This window comes from Triticum dicoccoides, chromosome 7B (assembly GCF_002162155.2).
Source record: "Triticum dicoccoides isolate Atlit2015 ecotype Zavitan chromosome 7B, WEW_v2.0, whole genome shotgun sequence".
In the NCBI taxonomy this organism is placed as follows: domain Eukaryota; kingdom Viridiplantae; phylum Streptophyta; class Magnoliopsida; order Poales; family Poaceae; genus Triticum; species Triticum dicoccoides.
Genome location: NC_041393.1, coordinates 82,937,925 through 82,942,947, shown reverse-complemented (window position 1 = coordinate 82,942,947; position 5,023 = coordinate 82,937,925).

Below are 5,023 nucleotides of genomic sequence, written 5' to 3'. Positions count from 1 at the left end.
GTAGATGTTAATTAGTACTAGGGTTCATAGATAATGATTTTTGGTAGTAGTAGTAGTAGTAGTAGTAGTAGTAGTAGTAGTAGTAGTAGTAGTAGTAGTAGTAGTAGTAGTAGTAGATGTTAATTAGTAGTAGTGATGGTACTAGTTAACTAGGGCAGTATGGTTAATAGTAGATGTTTTTTAGTTAGGGTAATAATAGATGTTAAGTAGTAGATAATGTAGATGTTAATTGGTTTAGTAGTGTTTATTTTTGAATTGAGTTTGTTTAACTAGATGTTAACTAGGGCAGTAGGGTTTAGTTTAAAGTAAAGTTTAGTTCAGTTGTTAACTAACTATAATCTATATTTGGTTTTTGAATTGAGTTTGAGAGAGCATGAGATTTGTGTAGATTTTCTTGAAGTGTCAGACGCTAGGATATGCAAATTTGAAGTGGTCAGGATATATGCAAATCCCTCAATTGTGTTTGCACATGTTTCGATTGTGCCCAAGTGGCCTTTTGTTGTTTCCAGGGAATGAAGCCGAGTGGCCTATGTTTTGCCGGAATGTTGATTCATTTCCGTTCCGGCAAGTTTCAGGTTCTCGATTTGTTTACTTTTTAGCAAAAGTAATGCCGAAATTTTCCGTGAATTTCAGCATGACTTGTGTTACAAACTAGGATATATCGAGTGCCCAGGATTTGCCGCACCGGGAAGGAGTCAACGTTCCTGCAAAGCATAGGCCTTTTTTATGTCATTATTCATTTTATTAGGTCTAGAATTAATTGACTAGTTTAATCGTAGGAAACATGGCTAGCAACGATGAAGGACAGGGTTCTGGTGACTACAACAACGTCTACCTGGTGGCAGACAAATTTTTGAGGGAAGCCGACGATCAACGGTTGATGTTGCTGGGTCCACCTGTCACATCGGAGATTGAGACCGACCGGCGCTGAGACTGAGACCGGCATCGAGACCGGCACTGAGACTGAGACCGGCACCGAGACTAACGGAGCCGGTATAGAACCGAAAGCAAAGAGGCAACGGATTCCTAACAAGCTCAGGACTACTAGACTGGTGATCACGGAGGCGGACGGCGACATTTTTGAGCCAAACACGCCCGCATGCTACGGCAATCAAATAGGCTGCATCGTACGGACAACCGCCACCATCAATGATGAGAAACTAAATAAGATAGATAATATGAGGCCCTCCCTCCTAAAGAAGCTGCACAGATATTCTTGTTCCCGGGCCGGAATGAAAAGGATTATAAAGATCTAAATAAGGACCCGGCAATGAAGAAGATAAACAAACATGCCATGACCAAGTTTAGCGACGCGTTCGCCGCCTGGAAAGCAAGGGTGAAACATCGGATCGTCAAAAAAAAGGAACCCTACTCTGAGATTGTAAAGGATAATCCAACAATCAAGGAAGAGCACTTTGAAATATTTAAGGCGGCTTGCGAGGCTGAAGCTGCCAAAAAAAGTCAAAGTACATGAAGGGGCTTCAACAGAGGAACATGGGGTGCCACCACCTCGGAAGCCATGGTTACGACGGGAAGAGGTCCATATGGGCCAAGGAGGATGCAGAACGCGAGAGTCTGGGCATCCCAGACCCCTTGGCGGACTTCACCGTCCCGCAGGAGCGTGACGTCCTCAGGGAACCACACCATTGGGACTCAGTCAAGAAGGTTTTCGAGATGGACCCGGTCATGACATAGTTCATGAGACAGCTGGTAATTTTAGTTTCTGATCAATTCGACTTCACACTAGTCATATTTGTAAACGATCCTTGTGCCTTTTGCAGAGAGAGCAGCACAGGATTGCGGCCGAAAGTGATTCGCCGTCTGAGGCGTCGGCGAGGCTCAAGTGGGACACTCCATTCAACTAGGCGTTGAACATATTGAAAGGACTCCCGGTGGAGACTCGACTGTCATATGGACGCGTGCACGGTATCGGAGACGGTGCCACGTGGAAGAAGTATACTACCGTGAGACCACGGAGGAGAGAAAGGAAAGACGGAGGTTAACTGAAGAAAACATCGACAAGATGGTTGAGATGGCGGTTGAGAAGAAATCATCTGAGACGGTCGCAATAGCGGTAGCTACCACAAAATAGATGGTTGCAGATATGTCTACTGTCTTGGTTCCGGCCGTTTTCAATTGGAGCGGGCAAAATCCAGAAAAAATGCAGCGGACTTTCCCCTTGCTGACTTCTTCGGGAGCAACTCGATTAGTGTTACACCAGCACCTGCAGCTGCACCTGCTCCCGCACCGGCTTCTGCACCTGCTCCGGCACCGGCTCCGACATCGGACGTGCTCGGCGGTGCTTCATCTTTGGCTGAGCTCAACTCCCACACGGTATCTGTCACACCGTCCCTCTTCAATAAATGTATAATCTCCCATTTTCGTTGCCTTTCGGATGTCTCACGTCGCAGACATGTCTTTGCAGGCCAACGTAACCCCATGCACCATATCGTACACCATCGGCGACCAGAAGGTGGACGTGGGGAAGGCGACGATAATGGAGCCGAAGGAACCATTGTTCCACGGCCGACCGATCCCCCCGGACATCTTCAAGGTTTTTGTGGCCAGTGTCAAACCAGGCCATGAGAATTTGGCTCCTCTAGTACTAGGGGGATGACGACAAGACCCCGCGGCGGCTTGGTGATTGCAATGGGTGGGTCCTGTTGTGTTCAAAGAGTCTTCTTCGCCTGGAGGCGGCCGAGAGCACACCCACGAGCACGCAGTTAGGTATGAACATCAACACCCCACCTACCCAATTAGCGTCGGCTGTCGTGCTGGGTGATAGAGTACGGGGTGAGGAAGAGGCTCCATTAGTCGTTTGTGACGTCGCAATAGATGAGGATGACGATGACGATGACACTCAACAGTATTTCAATACTGGCACCTACTTAGGGTTTGAGCGTCATGAGTCGGTGCCTGAATTGCCGCCTCCGGAGTCTGAACATATTATGGACGACTTTCCAGTAGCAAAGAACCCTAGGAAGAGACCGAGGAAAGGCAACAAAGCTGCTTCTATGATCCAACCGCCTCAGCAGCCTCGGGTTCAAGACCGTATAGATATCCCCGGTGCGGCAAAATGGCATTATCCCCGGTGAACCAATCCTACCTAAAGCAAATCTAGTGGCCAGATTCGGCGATCTAATTAAGGAGACTTCATGACGATGTGCTGCAGATAGAGAAATGCGTCATCGCCTCGAAAAATCCAGGATACCTACTCTACGTGGTTAACGTGCCGCGGCAATTGTCATACGTCGACACATTCCCCACGGAGAAGTTCTTCCTTTGATTCAATTACATCTTCGATATGTTTCACTTGAAGAAGCTGGATTTTACGTTTGTCCGCCTTTATGCCCTGCACATGAACTACCTCATCGGGGTTGAGCAGATACCTCATATCTGTGTCGCTGACCCGTACTTCATGCACGAGGGCTTCTTGGGACTCTGCGCAGAGTACCGTCAATACGCGAGGGAATACATCACCAATTTCATGCTCGCCAATAATGACAAGGAGGCGATTCTCGTGCCTTATCATGCCCTGTAAGTCATCCGCCTGGACATCCTTCCTTCGATTTCAATCATTCATTTGCACGGTGGAGGCTAATTAATTTGAGGTGTACTTATTTTGCGCAGCGGCGGGCGCACCGTCCTCATCATCCTCTACCCCCGATACTTCCACGCTCTTTACTTGGACTTGTCGAAGAACATTAACAAAAAGGACTACAACCACATCAAGTCTGTTCTCGACAGTTCTATGTTTTACTATGGCACACGGGTGGAGAGGTCAAGGACAAGAAGAAAAGGGATGGCAGGGCCGCCTTCGGCCATAAGACCAACTTCTGTTGCATCCAGCAACCGAATGATTCTTTTAATGATGGATTCTATGTCCTACACCACATGCTGGAGTACAGACGGGATCACCAGAATCTTCGCATGTCACCTAGATCCGGCGATGCCCATATTCTGCAATGGGCAAAGAACTTAGGAGATATTGAGGATCATCGACTTCGAGCTGAGTTCTATCACATCCAACGCGAACTTGCCCAAATCATCATGAAGGAGGTCGTCAAAAAACAGGGATGTTCTATGAAGAAGGACAAATGTCGCGGGAAGACGTCTGAACACGCGTAGCCTCTCAGCGCCTCGACCAGAAGCCTTTCACTAAGCTCGGGGACTATCTCCCTGACTTGGATCGATGGATGGCACGATATGTTGGAGTGATTGTCGATATATGACAATGTGTCCGTTTAGTCCATACTTTGTGTATGAAAAAACTTTGAGTTATGCACGAAAAAACTTTATTTGTGATGTAATTAAACCATCCTCCTCGACTAGCAAAGATCACTCTAGTTAGGGCATTTTGGGTACGATGAACTTTATTATTTATGCTTATGATATGTTGCTTCTATTTTTGCCAAAGTCTGTCTTTTTCTGTTGCTCAACTACATATGTTGCATATCATCGACTCATGTGACGATGCAGGTGCATAGATCATCGATGGCGAAGAAGTGCTACGCCAGGAGTATACAACGAGTGGCCGGAGTGTCAGGCCCAGGTGTACCGGTTTCCGGTTTCCGAGCGACAGCCAACAGTTAGTTTAGGTTCACACTATTGCGAGAGAGGGATACGAACTCATGTGCTGCGTAGTTCCGCTCTCACTCATAGTGATAGCTCTTCTCACGTATATCATTGTTTAGATGGATGACGATGTAGTTGCAAGTAATCGAGACTTGTATCGCTATTTTCGAGATGATGAGGAGAGACCACTTATTTGTGTTGGATGATGATTATGATGATGACATGATTTGATGAGACTATTTGTATGTATATGCTATGATTACATTTGTATGTGTATGATATGCTAAATATTATTGTATAAAGCCTATTCAAATACAAAACAAATATGCAGGAAAAAACAGAAACTAATAAAACTAGCAATAGCAAGGGGAATAAAGTTAGCAGTAGCGCTCCCTTACCAGTAGCGCTGCAGATATTAGCAGCAGCGCTCTGCACTAAAGATCGCTAC